Here is an 18,639-nt window from a genome sequence, read left to right on the forward strand (position 1 = left end):
TTGATTTCAAAATCTGAATATACTACTCTTAAATATATCTGTACAAAATGAAATTCGTTTGGTTTTCATAGTCTTTCATAGTTCAGCAGCCCAAAGGTCAGCCAGAAAGCATGTTTCGAGAGTGAGGATATAGGAAGAAGGAATAAAAGGCAGAGACGAGAATTAGTATTTAGTAGAGTTTGGTAAGAAGATAAGAGTAAGATAAGAGATTCTGATCAAAGTTTGTCCTCGGGGGCCGCTGTCTTTTCACCGAGGGGAGGGCTGAGCGAGTCAGCAATTCAATCGCTGCAGTCTAGAATTGGAAAACTAGATATCCTCTTTTTCTTGCACACTGTAGTTTTAAGAACTGAGCCTTATCATAGAGTGATAAATGTCATTTAATGTTGTTAAATTTTAAGATCATATGTTGACCTCACTTTATTTAATGAGCTCTTTTTTTCAAAAACAATTGTGCAACTTATTAATTGTCTATTTTTCCCACAGAATGTCCTTACACGTCACATCTTGGAGAAACTGCAGAGCAAGATGCAGTATGTGTTCATGTGTTCCTGACTCAGAGCTAGACTTGGACTACCTTGATTTCATGTGCACTCATGAATTAATAATCAGTGATGCACTGGCAGAGCACACTGAGTTGCCTGTGGACATAGTGAGTGCCCTAAGAGAGATGCACATATCTAATGAGATGCCAGGTTGAAGATGAATATTTCTTGCATGTTTCGTGTTACATAACACTATCAAATGCTGTTTCTGATGGTGACCTCTGATGTCAGTTGAGTTGAGGATCCTAACTTGGTTTAAGTAGAAGCAACCCACCATGTCTACATAATAGAATCTTCACATCAAAAACATATGAATGAATAAAATTCCACATTTACTTTTCTCATGCGGGCCATCAAAGCCTCATTTCCCTTACATTTTTAGCTTTAATTGTTCTATGCATTTGAAGTTGAAATGATGTCTGGCTTTCTCTGTTGAGATAATGTTTGTTTTCCCCTCAGATTGGCAGTAGCAGCGTTGAGGCCACAATCGCTGTACGCCGACCCATTTGATCAACGACCACACATTTTTGAGGTCCTCCTGGAAGACGGCAAATCTGTTGAAATGGAGGAGAGTCTTTGGTTGCGGATTCGAGACAAAATGAAGTCCCCTCCCTTCAATGTAAAGGCAAAAATGGTGGGGGAAAAGTGATCTCTGCTGAGATCTAAAGCAAAAACAAAAAATGTAAATGCTCTGGTCTGGGTCACCACTTCAGCAACAACAGCTACACTGGTATGTGTGTCTTTTATTTTTTATTTTTTTAGAAAACAAACAAAAAATGCTGATATGTGTGTCACACAAAAACAGATGAAAAATAAAATCCCTTAGTCTGTTTCATTCCTGTATGCTCGGATAACAACTTGCATGCTTGTTCTAAATCAACAGCAGGAAATCTGGCGCTAAAGGGACAGTGAAGTGGTTGTTGCTGTCATTGTCACGAGACTAACACGTACATACTTGGTCAGAGTGAAATAAATTCTCCAGCACCACACAAGTGGCTGCTGGGTGAGGTAAATATTTCTTACATAACAAACATCACCTTTGCGTTGATAAAGTTTCTGAAGTTACCAGAGAAATCATTTATAGAATAACTTACTACCTCAGAGCCATCCTGAACACAAAAGGTTTGGAGAAAAGAATATACCTCTTAAGCCATTACTCAGCAACTAGTTCATTTGTATAATAAAGACATATTACACTTAAGAAACATGAAACATTACCTTAAAAATGCTTTTATTTACTATTACTCTATAAGGTTGACTTTGACATCTACGACAGAGTTATTGGGGCCATCAACGGAGTTATTGGGGCCATCAATGTTGGACACAACCACTGGAAATTCCTGGTGTGTGATAAGAAAGTGTTATGAGTGTTATAAGAAAAATACTCTCTGCCTCAAATGAAATGATAAAGTAATTGTACAGCTGTGATGGCATGTGACTTTTCCTTTTAGTATCTGCACAAGTCGAACAAAAATGTGCACATCATGGATCCCATGGGTCAGACTGAGGAGCAACGGCGGATTTCGCTACAGCAACCGGAAATAGATCTTTGCTCCGCTGATCGAGACTTAAGCCAGACACAGCATCGGAGCGGTGAATGTAACAATAACTTGCAGATCAGTACACTTGCACTTGCAGTGTCAGTACGTGAACGACACTGAGCAAACGGGAGCTCTGAGTGTCAGTACATTCAGTCAACATGCACCGTTACCTCGCAGTGAGAGTCTAGGATGCAGTCTAGACCTGCACTATATTCAACTGTTTTGATCTGGTGTCATACAAAAACACTTTTCTTGTCTTTTCATCATTCTAGGTTGCCAAAAATGTAGTAGGCAGAGAGTCTTCAACTTTGACTCCATCACTGGGAGAAGGAATAACCAGGTAAGATGTTGAACCCTTAATCTAATTTGTGGTATTTTTCATTAGGCTGCTTGCTTGACTCATTCTGGGTCCGTGTATCATCCGTCCATTTAAAGGAGTCATCACCTGGTTTTTTATGTATCCAATCCCCCTTAAATTGCTTTGAATCAGTTCTTAAAACTTATTGGAAACATTTAAAAAAAAAAAAATTCAAACATAGAGCTTGTTCTGACACTTTTTCATATGGCAACTTTCTCTCGTGAGAGTAGGCGCGAGGTTTTGACTGGTCCGGATGTTCATTGTATTAATATGTAATGAGGCGCGCATTGATTGGACGCAGGGAGGACAGAGCCGGAATGGTGGCTGGCCCAGTGGGCTACATTCAGGCTGTATTGGAAACCGCATACTGCTCTGTCATGTACCGTAACCATGTTATAACTTCATAAAATAAAACAAAATTGTATCGGTTCATTGTAAAACATGTATTTATTGATGCAAATGTGGTGATTTTTGTACGTAGGCTACAGAGCCCCGGTGCAAAGCTGCTGCTGCTCTGTGTGAAGCTTCACTTTTCATTCAAACAAACTAATACGACTGCCACAATTGTTAGATTTCATCAATGAGACAAACATTTATCTCCTAAAAAGAATTTAACCAGTCGGCGGTAAACCTCTACAAACCTGCGGGTAAGTTAATTAACGACCGTTTCCTCCGCGGGCATGACAACGTAGTTTGACCGGTTAACGAGCAGCTGCAGGCGGGTTGCTGACGAGTCACTCTCCGCTCCTCTGCCTCGCTGGAGCTGCACTTCTCCCAACGCGAAGCAAACTTCTAAGCCGTCATTTGGATAAACTAACCGCACATTGGGAATCTAAACCCTTACTTTCTCACATGAAAAAATATTAAAACTTAATAAATTAACGACCCTTTCCTCCGGCGTCACGACGACGTTGTTATCGGCTGGCTAAACGAGCAGTGCAGGCGGGTTGAGGAGTCACTCCTCCTCCGCTCCTCTGGTGCTGGCTGCAGCTGGCTGCACCTCACTTCTCCCAACACGGAGCAAACTTCTAAACAGCCGTCATTCGGATAAACTAACCGCACATTGGGGATCTAAACCTTTACTTTCTTGCATGAAAAAATATTAAAACTTAATAAATTAACGATAGTTTCTTTCGGCGGCATGACGATGTCGTTCGGCCAGGTAAACGAGCGCTGCAGGCGGGTTGAGGAGTCACTCCTCCTCCGCTCCTCTGGTGCTGGCTGCAGCTGGCTGCACCTCACTTCTCCCAACGCGGAGAAAACTTCTAAACAGCCGTCATCCGGATAAACTAACCGCACGTTGGGGATCTAAACCCTTACTTTCTCGCATGAAAAATTATTAAAACTTAATAAAATGACGAAATAACAGCGCTACAGTGGGAAATAAAACAACACGTAATGGCGGCGCGGCAGAAGTCGGGGTGGTGGAAGAGAGGTGTGTTTATGAAAGCAGTCTCCACGGTGACGTCACCGTAGGCGCAGAATCAAAATCTCGTAATGTTGAGGTGCGCAGCCTCATGAGCTGCTCTGGCTTAAACAAAGAGCCCAAACGAAAAAACTCAGCCACTTTCAAACCCCAGGTTTTCAGGCAAGTTTCCACTGAGGTCCAACACCAGTATACATGTTTTAACAAGGAAAAATGCGATTTCCGGGTGATGACTCCTTTAATTATTCCATTCAATCTGGCAAACGAAAAACAAGAAAAAACAGTCAATATTTTGTTTTTCTGTTTGACCAAAAAATGGAAGATTGGATTCTGTTTTCCTATTTTAAACTCAAAACAGATCAAATAATAATTGGGAAAACCAAAACGAAATAATAAATCATTACCCACGGTCTGTGTTACGCATACGTGCATTAAGGCAGCCTCCCATGATTCTCAGCAACAGTTACACGGTGACAGATGCAACAACAGACCCGTCAGAGTGACAAAAGTGGAGGCCACCGAAAGTTCCACCTTCCACGGCACGTTATGGCCGCACTCGAGCCATAGCTTACATCTCTGAACTGAACCGATCTGAAGCGCTGCAGGTGCGCGCACTAGAGCGCGAGATGTGCGACCAGGCAGACCGGTTAACATGTGCGCTTATCTGAAACTGCCTCCGATCTAGGGCGTTGCACTAAGGTTCCACGTGCAGTGCTACCAGGCTGGTCACACTGTAGCCTATGCTCTTCAGATCGATTCAGTTCTATTTTTCACGCGAGCCGAGAGCGCCGTCTGTCAAGCTGGAGAGACCAGATCGTACCAGACAGGAAGTCGGGCTCAGAAAAGGCGAGAGAATTCGGTCAATTTTCAAAATAAAATAAATAAAATGATGATTAATTAAGTTGTTGCTTGTCCGTCTATAGGCTAAATATTTGTCAGTTGTGTCTGCACACGAGGGTTACACCTCGCCTTTCCGAAGCCCCGCCTTTCCGACAATAGACTTCCATTCATCGTAATAGCAGGGTTTTCTATTTTGACCCCGCTATTCCGAAAAGGCCATTGGGGAAACCCCCCCACTCCGACCGGACAGACGGACGTAATCAGAAAGGAACCGGAGGCTGTGCAGTGCGCAATGCGCATTGATCCTTTTTTCCTTTTTGGGGTCAAACGGATCATGTGCATAATTAACTGCAAAACAAGCAAATACTTCATATTAATGACATATAATGTTCATTATGCTTCTAGCCTGTCTAGCCTCTACCTGGTCTTTTTACTAAACTTAACCAATTATTTGATTTGTTTTAGTAGCACACAGGAAGTGATGTAGTGTCTGAGGTAGATAGGATGTTGGAATTTATTACTGCAGCCTCTTGTAGTGAGAATGAGGGCAGAGACATCTAGGGATGGGAAATGATAAGATTTTATAGATACTAATGCCATTATTGATTCTGCTTATTGACCTATATAGCAGACACAATTGCATTTATTTTATTTATGTTTGTTGTGTATGTTATAGAGACATGGAAAAGGAAAATATGGGGACTCCCAGTGGACAGCAGCAAGAGAGAGTTCAAGGAGGGCATTGGATGAAGAGGGGATGGAGGTTGCTGTGTGTCGTCATGGCTTCCTTTTGAAAGCTCTTAATATGTACAGGGGGGAGATTTTTGCTTACCCCCTGTACCTTCAAAAAGAGCTGATGCCGGCCAAGCCTCAGTTCTTTGCTATGGATGTGGCTTGCAAATATTGGCCCTACTTGGAGAAAGCTGCCAGTGGCCTTCCTGCCCTCCAGGAGCTGACAAAAATGAAGCCATTCTTGAGTGTCATGCATGCAAGAGCTCATGCAACTAAGTGTGAGGTATTTTTAACATGTTTGTGTCATATGTGCATTTATAACATTTACAAGCACAGTAATAATATACAAGTTTATGAACAACTATGGTATGTAGCCTTTTGCAGTAACATTATATCCCTCTTAACTTACTTGAAGATCAAATGGAGTGGTAGGAACTAGGAGGGAGCAGGGACAACTGCTGGTGAGGAGGTGGAGCAAGTTAAAGGACAATTCCAGGCGAATTCAACTCGGGGGTGTATTTTCATATCATTTTAGGTCTAAAAGAATGAATCTGAAGATATTCAGTTTAATCGCTCCTGTTTTGCGGTAGTTGTGTCTGTCCCCGCATCGCCACGGCAGCAATGAATGGGAGTGGATGTAAGTTCCGCTGTTTAGGCTGTTTCCAGCCCTCAAAGCCGCATTTTTTTTCCACAGACAGCGTCAGATGGCTACTCAAACATGCACCGAGAAGTTTAATTACTTCAAGCAAGCCGACATGTTTGTAAAAGTCGATCTAATTCGAAGTCTCCCGGAGTCCCGCACGAGCCCGAAGTTGCAGTGCTGGTGACAGACGCAGTGCTGGGGACAGACGCAACTACCGCAAAACAGGAGCGATTAAACTGAAAATCTTCAGATTCATTCTTTTAGACCTAAAATGATAGGAAAATACACCCCCCGAGTTGAATTTGCCTGGAATTATCCAGCTAACAGCTACCTATCTCGTTGTGCCCTGGCGACAAAATAAATGTTGAAAGCAGGTGATTAATCTGTTTACCATATTCTTGCACCCTTTTTTAGATTGCATTTCCTAAACTCATTATTTGTTTTCAACAGCACGTGTGGACATGCTTACACTGCATGCATTGGGGTGGAACCACAAAAAAAGGGCCTCGCTACACCAAGCGCTTCCCACGAGATATGTAAAGGTAAGTCTGTATTTGTTGGTCACTTGGCTTGTTAATCCTTAAGGGCTTTAACCTGATTATTGTATAACACTATTTATCAGACATGTCAAAGACTCCTGGACGAGACTGCAAGGCTAGCTGCACTAAAAATGGAGGTACATTGCTCGGATGATGAAACATCACAGTGGATCTCTGAGGTGATTGAATGGGCAGCTGGAGGTAAGCAAGACCAGATAACAGAAATCAGTGCAGAGAGTGCACATCGCATGTTTTACAACCAAGTTGTATTAAAATGGATTTTATGTGTAGACCAAAACAAGCTCTTAAATTTAAAGTCCTGTGTTCTGTTATATTGAATTTACTGTAACTTTTATTTCTATAGAGACACCAAACGCACCTCATAACACTGAAGGCACCACACAGCGAACTTCAGCAGTCCATTGTGGGGCTCTACCTTAGTGTCAGGCAACGGAAACAAACCCTCTACCGTCAGAATGGTATAACAATAAAGTTCATAAAATCAATTTACTGTATTTAATAGTGTTAACATTCCACTTGCAATTCATGAATTCTAACTGTCCATTATTTAAACTGCCATTTAGATTATGATAATCTAGATAGTGTTCTTGCTCTTAATGTCTTTTCAGACAGCAGCAAGTTTTGCCACCGCCTTCGGAGGAAGCTGGGAGAGGACAAAAAACTGCTTCTTCAGGAGATGCAGAGGTACAATGGACTAGTACTCTAGACTCCCCTTTGTGGCCATGGGAGGTTCATGGCAGTGGTACAGTATGTCAGTTTTGTAAAGCTTCATAAGAATTATTTTGAGTTCTTGTACTTAGAGTATACTGAACTAAATCATAACATATTAAGTGTTTGAATATCCATTAGGTTTGTGGGTGTATTTTAATTTTACTGTTATTGTGTACAGAAAACATCACAATCAAGAAGGCATTGTTTGACCAAGGCCCAATCCCATTTCACCCCTTGGCCCTACCACTTACCCCTACCCCTCCGTTTTGCGCGTTCACGTGTAGGGGTAGGGGTGTCCCAATCCCCGTTAGGACAGAGGGGTAGGGGGAAGTGGTAGGGCTACAAACGGAGATTTTTCAGAGGCACACTCCAAACGGAGGGGTATGAAAAGTTTCCCATAATGCATCTTGCGGCAGCCGGCAGCAGTGGCTGTAAAACGAAAAGCTGTTTTATTTCTTGCTGTAGCGCTGTTATTACGTCACTTTCTTAAGTTTTAATATTTTTTCTTGCGAGAAAGTAACTGTTTAGGTCCCAAATGTGCGGTTAGTTTACCCAAATGACGGCTGTTTAGAAGTTTGCTCCGACGATTTTTCGGAGAAGTGAAGCTCCAGGAGGAGCGGCTCCTCACAGAGGCAGCAGCCGGCCTGCAGCGCTGCTCCGCCGGCCAAATTACGTCCTCGTCCCGGTCCCGCCGGGAGAGAAGGCGGTCATTAATTAACTTATCCGCGGGTTTTTAGAGGTTTACCACCAGCATGTTAAATTCTTTTTAGCATTTAAATGTTGGTCTCATTGATGAAATCTGACAATTGTGGCAGTAGCATTAGTTATTTGGATGAAAAGTGAAGCTTCATGTATCAGACAGAGGAGCAGGCAGCTGCCTCTGGGCTCTGTGTACAGAAATCACCACATTTACATCAGCAAATAAATGTTTTACAATGAACCGATCAGTCTGCATTAAGTTTTATCTTATTTTATTAAGTTATATGGTACACGGCTATTTGATTTCTGGCAAAAGCTCGCCGCATCAGCTTACGTAAAAGCCAGTGAGACTACGTGATGACGTATGTGACTGTTGAAGGGGTGTCCCAATTCGGAGGGGTTGACTTTCTACCCCTACCCCTTGTAGCTCCGTTTCAAGGGGCGAGGGGCAAGGGGTAGGGGAAGGGGTAGGGGTAAAAAAGAGAAATGGGATTGGGCCCAAGTGATGTTAACAAAGCGGCTGGAAGAGGAGAAGAGCATTTTGCTTTTGGAGATGGAGCAACATTGCACATGGTTGCAGAAGCAGGCAGAGGAGCTGAAGAACAAGGTGGCTGAGAATGATAAAATGGAACAAACATGTATTCATTGAAATAATTGCTTTCAAGATTAAAAGAAGTAAGCCGAAATCAGTGTCAGTCACAGAAGACAGACATCTTGCTGTGGAGTGCGTCTATAATGTGTCTTGTCCTTTGAAATGTAGACCAGATCAACGAAGGACTTTGCTGTCTCTTGAAAAAACAACTGTCTGAGCTGTTGGAGCAGTTGCAAGTGGTCCTCCGACAGTTTTCACAGATTGATGCTGCATGACGGACTGGACTCGGTGCTGCCAGACCCATCAGCCACATACCCATGTACACATAAAAACACGATAGAAAGCACACAATAAGAATGACAAAAAACACAATAAGATCATAAAAGTTGTAGTGATATTTTAAACTCCAATGCAGAACACCAACTGACAGAGGCATGAAGGAGTTCTTTGTATGTAAGATAGTGTAAGATGTAAGATGTAATGATAACAGCATATCTGCTTAGTGGTTACACCCCGCCTTTCCGAAGCCCCGCCTTTCCGACAATAGACTTCCATTCATCGTAATAGCGGGGTTTTCTATTTTTTCTAAAGACCCCGCTACTCCGAAAAGGCTATTGGGGGAAACCCCCAGTGCGCAGTGCGCATTGATCCTTTTTTCCTTTTTGGGGTCAAACGGATCATGTGCATAATTAACTGCAAAACAAGCAAATACTTCATATTAATGACATATAACGTTCATTATGCTTCTAGCCTGTCAAGCCTCTACCTGGTCTTTTTTACTAAACTTAACCAACTCCTTTCTTCATTGCCTAAGCCTAACCAAAGCATCTCCCTCAGTCAGCTGTCAGTGCGAGCGGCGGCTGCAGCAGCCTCGCGCCCGTGTGAGCTCAAGCCGACTTCAGCCGCGCTCGAGCGGAGCAGGGGGGGAGAAAAAGATAAAAAGTGTATTTCTATTACTGTGTGGAGATCTCCAACAACGGAGTCGGGGAGAAAGCAAGTGGGACAGATCTGCCCAGTCCCTGAGCAGCGCATGTTTCACAGACAAGCCACAAAGCAGAATGTAAACAACGTCACGCGGTTCAGCACCTTGGACAGCTGCGGGGGGGAGGAGGGGGTGTCGGAGTAGCGGTGTTTCGAAGTGGGGCTATTTCGGAACAGCGGGGTGTCGAAGTGGAGGGTTGTCGGAATGGAGAGCTGTCCCCCTGCTTAGTGTATGAAGCTGTTATACATTATGCTTATATTTCCAGACAGCAGGGGGTGTTCGGTGTCTGTGAGCAGTTTACTGTAACCACAGAGGTCAGACATGTTGGTTATTGTTCCCTGTCTGTATGTCATCAAGACCAGTCTGATAAAAAGTACCTGCTCTTTCAAGAAACCAGCGGTGTCGTCATTGAGCCCACACAACAAAAACAATACAACAGGGAAAGCCATTGTTGTGTCAGAGGTTTATGATACCAATAGATCGGACAATTTAGAACTGGTTCTCAACTGGAAACAATTCTTGATTCCCATCCCTCGTGATAGCAATGATGATAAAATTCATGAGGAAGATCAGGACGGTGTGAGAGAGGAGAACATTGGTGATTTTACCTTTGAACCTAACCTCAAAAAGTTGTTTGACCTGTGTTGTAATGACACTGTCCACTAATGATACCTTACAGTGGCAGAAGCTGGGATGATACATGGGAGCAGGCCAGTGGATTCCAGCACTACATGGTGGAGACATCACCTTCCTCTGGTTCAGCTGCTCAGCAAAATGCAATATAAAATAAAATAAAATAAAAGCATTGTTATTGTGTATATGTTGAGTTGAGTTGACTTCATTTATCCCACAGGGTAATTCTGTTTCTACAGTTGCCTATCACCCACATAACAATCATTTACGCAAACATACATACAAGTACGAGACAGTGCAAAGATAAGATATAAGATAAAAAGTACAAGTAGAACAAATAAATACATTTGTTCTACTTGTAAATAAATAGGTAAATAGGGCAATATACATATAAAACATATTGTCTGGTCTACATCAGTAATAACTACAGCTTCAGGCCAGCTCTGCAATTAACAGCTTGATGACAGAAAGAACAAAAGACCTGGGAGGCTATAATGTCGACCTGAGAGAGACCTCCCCTCCCCACCGCTACCCCTCCACCACCGTATGCGATTCAACAACATTTTTATGCTTTGTTGAAGAACAGTCGATGCAAAAAATGAAAAATGGACCCTTCAGAAGAGGTAATTATTGTATTTTTTTTGTGCCTCAGAAACAGAATAGTATGTTTAGTTATTTGTTGCTGACATGTTAGTGGTAGTCATAATTTACTTTTTGTCTGTCGGTCTCCTGTAGCTGGTCATTGATGAAAAACAAAATGTTAGACAATCCATTATTATTATTATTAGACACTAAGAATGTAAGATAGTCCCTCACAGTGACAAAATGAGTGCTGTGTTGCACCAATTACTGTACCATGATATGATTTGTCATTTATCGTCACCAGCAGGACTGTAAACATGCACACATGCTGTCTAAGGAATCACCAAGGCATACACAAACCTTTTTTTCTTGGAATGCAAAAACATAGGCCTACAACTCTTTGCTTTGGATACAGTTAGGTGAGCATTTGCTGAGTGAAAATATGACTGAAAGTAACTTCAAACTTTATTTGCATAAAAATAAGCTAGCATTATTAGGGCCACGGGCAATCGCACCGGGCACTACTGTTATTGTGTGGATTTTTTCCTACTTTTTATTATTAGGGCCGCGGGCAATCGCACCGGGCACTGGTCCCAACAGCTATGAAATAGCTGCAGGGACCAGTCGCCCGGGCACTACTGTTATTGTGTGGATTTTTTCTTATTATTATTTTTCCACTTCCGGCCAACTTTCGATTCGCTAAATTATATATCAAAACGTGCAGCTTGATCGGGATCGGTGTGCTATTACTTTTCTCAACAGTGTACGAATTTTTCGCGACGTAAGTTGCGAAAAACTGCGCAAAATTTTTGCATGTAAGTCAATGGGACGGGCGGAAAAAAAAGAGCGAAAAAGACCAATCATTGCAGTTTAACAAACGTCTACTGCTCAGGCATACTTTCACCTAGAGACTCCATTTAAACTTTAAACAGTAGACACAAGTCTTGTGTATTGGCGTATTACTCCACGTTTTGATAGGTCATATAGTTTTTGATCAATCCATGATCAATGACCATGATCATTTTTGGAGAAATTATGAGATTATAATGGGTGTGTATTGCACGGAATGTTCGTGTCAGAGTGGGTGACATCAACGGCCACAATTTACACTCTAGACACATAATTTCGGCCACGGTTGTAGACGAGCTCATCCTTGATCTCTTAATCTGCTCAAAATATCAGAGAGACTTACAGAATTTAAACTCTGAGCTTCTAAGTGCGGCCACGTCTGTCTCTGCTCCTCATTGAGTCCAATACAAATATTTTCTGAGAGAAGCAGAACGGCCTGATGTTTTAAAACTGCCAGCGTCGCCAAAATATTTACTGTAGAAACACCAAATCGTACCGAAATTTTCAGTAAGTCCTTAGAGCAACGTTGATCTGTGTTTTGTTCTGATAGGAGTTACCGTTTTCTCACCCTAAGCCTAAATGTGAGACCGGTGCAGAGGCAGAAAATGGCTCTTTTTCTCCACGTTTCTGTCTGTCTCAGCCTGCGGGGGCCCCTATCGCCGTGGTAACCTCTTTGATCCTCAGGCCAGAGCTCGTTAACTTCATAAACAATCCACCTGGCGCTCGTTTAAATGTTTATAAACACAGACACAGCTAAATCAGACTGACACAGGATGCAGCTACTAACTAACTATGTGTCAAGTCAGTCACACACACAAACAGACTCTAGAGCCAGCTTCATGTGATTACAGTCACACACACAAACACACAAACACACACACCTTCATGTGATTAAAACACAGTTAACGTGCAACAGAATTTAAACTTAAACCATGATTTAATCTGGTTTTAAAGTTAAGGCGAGACACGGCAGGCAAAAACATCGTTTTTTCATGCACTTATCAATTTTGAGATTTTGGGCTATTTTGCTTCCATAACATGTCTTCTTTCAGACTAATACAAAAAAATAGTCTAAAATACACATTATGGGTGTTTATTTTACTTCACTTTGACTGGTGTCGCCTGTAGATTTCTCCTAAATTCACCAGAACTGAGCGTTCTATCGCGGAGCGAGCCGCGTCTGTTCAGACTCCTGTCATATCAGGTATCGCCGTGAAGCTCTCTCCCTCTCTCTCTCTCTATCTCTCCCTCTCTCTCTCCTGCACTAATGTGTCGGTTCCAAAAATGGTCATTTCCTTTGTACCAGTGACGAATCGTACAAGTACGAGGGAGGGTCTCATTGGCTGGTGTCGTTTTCCGACAGCGTGATTCGTTTAGAAGCATCACGTGATGCGCTCTGAACAGCACGGAGGGACTTTTAAAAACGGGGAAAGGAAATCGATTTAAATCCTCACATAAAATAAAACAGCAACTCTCACTTGCTAGACAACAAAAGACACAGCACAGAAACTCACCGAGCCATAAGATCCCTTTACAAAGTGCGTCATCGCGGAAGCTGTCACCCGTAAAAAAAACGAGTGTTTGCCTTCGGAGACCAGCGCGATACACAGCGGTGGCTTTTTTTTTTTTTTTTTTTTACACATCAGACGTCTGAATGAACTGATCGGAGATTTAATGTCCCTGCGCTGGTACAGGGCTTAAAATGAGCATCGATCCTCAGAATCACGTGTTGTGCAGTAGTTTACTTCTCAGTGACAGAGGTGAAACGGATGTGACACTGACATGGGCCAGATATGATTTTTAGCCAGACAGAGAGAAACTGAAAACATTGGTTGTCATACAGATGAGCCCAACTAGGCTACACCTAAAGTGTTTCTTATTTTTATTTTTATTTTTATTTTTTTTATTTTTTTCTCTGACCTACTGGCCCACACACCTTAAAATTCACAGTGGCCAGACACTCTTGTTTCCAGTAACAATGGGCTCTATGCACAGCTCCACTGCTTTCTAAATTCAAGGCAGCTCTTTTATTTACTGACAAACTGATTAATCCAGGTGTGTCTGAGTAGTCACATTGGTCAGACACACCTGGATTCATCAGTTTGTCCAATAATGTAATACAGGAAACAAAGGAGCTGCCTTAAGTTCAGGAAGTAGAGCTGTGCATAGAGCCAATTTGTGGAATTTTTGCAAGAGAATCTTTAAAGGCCGTTTTCTCAAAATGAGCTTTTTCTTATACTCTGGACCCGAAATCTCCAGTTCAGCAGCACTTATAGACACCAAACCTTCCAGTTGTATTCCTGCCTATATTCTGAAGGTTTTTACAGAGGGGATTGTTGATATATCATTCACAGCCTCATTTATACAACAATTTATACCTAAAAACAGGGCGAAATTTGATTTTTTTAGGGCTGGTGACAGTATTTTCTCATTTACAAAGTGATAAAAAGAGATATCCAAAATCCCCTCTGTAAAAACTTTTGACTTTAATATGTCAACAAAATAAAACAAGAATTTTGAAAGTGGCTTTATCCAATCTTCAGATTTCGGGTCTGGAAATGTACACAAATTCACGCATATTTAATTATATAATGTCTAATTTCCATATGTAAGCATAATATTTAAGAAAACATGTAATACAAAAAATAATTGTCTCAATCTAAGTAATAAACATAGAAAGTTTCATGGCAATAGCTGTTAGTTAAATTTTTTACCCTATTCACCTGGGGTGTCTCGCCTTAAACCTTGTTGGTGTCAAATGCGTCAAATGCCTCTCGTGGGAGCAGCTGATAGAGTCCCCCCCAGCTGAAAGCAGCCCACCCCACCAGCCAGAGGGTCCAGGACCATAGGGACTGCAGTGGAGGAAGGCTGCCTTAACACCCTGCACAATGGCACCCAGTACACAGAAGTCAGACAGGACCAGTCAGCCCATCACCTGGTCCGTTCAACAAATCAGTTTATGCTACTGTGATTTATGTAGCCTAGTTAAATACTACAGTAATCATCATAGTGTATTGGCAGGAAAGACCATTTAAATCTGTATCAAATATCGATTAATGAATTAATCGATAATTTGCATGTTGGTCTTGGTTAAAGCAGAAGTAAGTGGTCCGGTCGTTTTCGCTAATGCTGCGTTCCAGGCAGGCTTTTGAAATCGTAAATTACAGCTTCAAGTCACAACTTACGACTTTGTAGCGTTTCAGGCAACCCACTCGTGTTTTTCCGACCTGTTTTACCGGTGAAAGTCACTACAACGGCCACTCGTAACTTCCGACCGGTGAACTCGTACCAGATCGAACTGGTACCACTTCACGGTCGGAAAAATACGAGTTTCATTGAACGCACCATAACAGTCCTCGTCGCTACGTCACCACATTCACGGCGTTCCTTGGCTGCACACACAGCCCTTCATGCCGTTCTCTCTCCTCATTGGATAAAAACTGTAGGATACGATAAATGTTTTCTCCTCGGCTCAGAGCAGAGCAGAGTGACTGAGAGACCCGTGTTTCAGACCAAACACTCTATGTAAGTGATTGCTGTCGGAAGATATAACTATTTAAGACTTATATTAACACAAATATATCACTTACTTCTGCTTTAAGTACCACCTTGAAAAAAAAACAATGTTTTGTTGCATAAGCTATTCAGTCATTCAATGGTATACTAAAATCCATGTGAAAAAAATGCTTCTCACTGTTCTCAGGTCAAATATTTGGTAGCACTACATAATACGGCCCGCGACTTACAGCGTACCTACCGGTTTCTTGCCGCGTAGGTTGCCGCTTATTTCACACAAGTACTGAGTAACTGCAGCTCACTTTCCCCCCTGTTTCCCCCGTGCATTTACAGTGTAACTAGGCTGCGTCTTAGCGCGTAACTTACATCCTGCTTCACACCAACTTCCACAGAAGTACAGGGTAACTCTCGCTGTTTTACAGTTTAACTAGGCTGCGTCTTGGCACGTAACTCCTGTCCTACTTTACACCAAATTACACAGTAACTCTCGCTCACTCCGCCACTAATTACCCCGCATTTTACAGTATAACTAGGCTGTGTCTTAGAGCGTAACTCCCGTACAATTACGTCCTACTTTCCCCGGACTTACCCTGCGTTCACACCAAACGCGATGGAAGCGATGCCATCGCCCGTAACGCGAGCATCGCGCCGCTTGACATATTTGTCACATTTTTCACCATCGCTTCATCGCGCTATGATGCAACCCACCTCCCGCTATTTTCTTTCTCTCCTCAGCCATGGCTGAGAAATAATAATAAATATAAATACATATGAAATATTCACAAGGAGGAAGCTGTAGGTCCTCTGACCCTCTGCAGGCATTATCTTTTTTTATTACGACCGCGGTAAAAGTACGACGTCGTGTCATAAAGCTCCGGGAAACGGCCATGGATGTATATTATTGATCTGAGGAAAACACACACAGCCCCTGGGTTGTTTTTTTTTTTTTTTTACACAGCCACAGGTTCTCTGTAGGAGGGTCTGGTGAGCGAGACTACAGCCACAGTGATCTTCTCCACCATGTTTTGAAATGTGTGTCTGCAGCTGTGTCGGTGACGTGGTTGAATATCAACACTGATTGGATGTCGCGGCACAGCGTCACGCGATGTCGCTTGAAAAGTTCAAATTTTTCAACTTCAAGCGATGGACGCGATGATGCGATGGCCGCGATGGACGCTTCATCGCGTCGCTCGTATCGCCCGAAACGCGCCGCCCGACGCGCCATCGCGTGTCATCGCGCCATTTACATTGACTTTTAATGGAAAGTTGTGGCGTTCATCGCGTCCATCGCGTTTGGTGTGAACGCACCAGTGTAACTCCTGCCAGGTACATTAGAAATTAAATAGTCTACTGTACAATATGAGCACAGTTGCAATCCATGTTTTCCAAAAGTGTCAGCAGCGACATTTCACCTCTATTTCAGAGATTTATTATTCATTATTTAATTGTATGGTTTGGAATAGGTGAGAAATGGGTATAGAGTGTGGACATTTTCCAATACAGTAACAGGCTGGCTGGTAGCAAACTTACCTCTCTAAAATGCACATCTATGAAAGTCTAGTTCTGTCATCCAAGGGCAAAACACAAACTATACAGTAATACATCCACAATAATGAGTCATTCGGAGAGTTAGAAAATGTTTTTATTATTTATTAACCAGAAAACACATGACACATCCACATCCATGATCATTCATAAACTTTAAGTACAGTAAGTACCCTACTGTAAGTGAGCACTGTTACCCCTCCTTAGTCTGCACCTATACAGTAGCTGTCATGCACCTACACACTACTTGTCTTAGAGTTACCCAGTAAGTAGAGGGTAACGGGCTGTATTATAAAGTAATGGCTGTTACTCCCTCCTTACGCTGCACCTATACAGTAGCTGTCATGCACCTACACACTACTTGTCTTAGAGTTACCCAGTAAGTAGAGGGTAACGGGCTGTATTATAAAGTAATGGCTGTTACTCCCTCCTTAGTCTGCACCTATACAGTAGCTGTCATGCACCTACACACTACTTGTCTTAGAGTTACCCAGTAAGTAGAGGGTAACGGGCTGTATTATAAAGTAATGGCTGTTACTCCCTCCTTAGTCTGCACCTATACAGTAGCTGTCATGCACCTACACACTACTTGTCTTAGAGTTACCCAGTAAGTAGAGGGTAACGGGCTGTATTATAAAGTAATGGCTGTTACTCCCTCCTTAGTCTGCACCTATACAGTAGCTGTCATGCACCTACACACTACTTGTCTTAGAGTTACCCAGTAAGTAGAGGGTAACGGGCTGTATTATAAAGTAATGGCTGTTACTCCCTCCTTAGTCTGCACCTATACAGTAGCTGTCATGCACCTACACTGTACTTGTCTTAGAGTTACCCAGTAACTAGAGGGTAACGGGCTGTATTATAAAGTATTCTTTGTTATTCCCTCCTTAGAGTGCAAATACACTGTAATTGTCCTGCAACTACAATGTAGTTGTCCCGGAGTTACCCAGTACCTACAAAGTAGCGGGCTGTATTATAAAGTATTCTTTGTTATTCCCTCCTTAGTGTGCAAATACACTGTAATTGTCCTGCAACTACACTGTAGTTGTCCTGGAGTTACCCAGTACCTTCTACTGCAGCTGTAACTACTGTCTAAGTAGAACCAGTAAGTTAGAACACAGTTTGTTTCACGAGATAACATCATCTGAAAGTACAGTAATACAAAGACAAAACTAACTGAAGTGTCCCTGACATCATAAAATAACAGATTTTCTACTGGCTTTTGTTATTTACATTAAAGTTCAGTTTTGTTCCTTCTGTTATAAACTGTTTCATTTAGTTTTGATCCATCTGTCTGGTCCTTCTAGGTCTAAAATAGTCAGTCAAGTCAGTTTCATTTGACAAAATGTACTTTCTAAGTTAGAAGAGTCAAGTTGAAAAGATTGTTGTGATACTACTATCACACCAGAGTGTGACACTCAGTAATGGAGAATGGATGGGCTCCTCCATGAAAGGTGATCTTGATCTTGATCCAGCTCCTTGGGCCAAAGCAGAGATCAGGGTCATGGGTGGCGTGCCATCTCCCTCGTCAGGTACCATTTTCATGGCATCTCAAAAACCTCACCTGTGTAGAAACATAATTATATATTGTATCATCAACTTCATCACATAAATGCATCACTGTAAAACAAAGTGAGAAAATTAATAACTTTGAACGGTACAGTTTTTCTCATCATGGAATACTTAATCCCGGTTTTACCTTTCACATCATAAATCATTAGCCTTTTAAACCATAACTTGTGATTTTTAAGCATATTAATCAATTACAAATTATACATATTTTTTTCTTTAACTATTGAGTAAATATTTTAACCATTTAAAAATCTTCAATTTTACAAAATCAATGCTATGACCATACTGTTTCACAACTGTAGGCTGCACCAGTACA

At 42.1% G+C, this 18,639-nt stretch overlaps 1 pseudogene; it reads left to right on the forward strand.

Moving 5' to 3' along the window:
- The first annotated feature begins 6,525 nt into the window (after positions 1 to 6,525).
- On the forward strand, positions 6,526 to 8,919 carry LOC146964206 (uncharacterized; annotated as a pseudogene).
- Positions 8,920 to 18,639: the final 9,720 nt, after the last annotated feature.

Source organism: Trachurus japonicus, chromosome 22 (assembly GCF_045865225.1).
Source record: "Trachurus japonicus isolate A0001 chromosome 22, Traja_1.0".
Taxonomy (NCBI): Eukaryota; Metazoa; Chordata; class Actinopteri; order Carangiformes; family Carangidae; genus Trachurus; species Trachurus japonicus.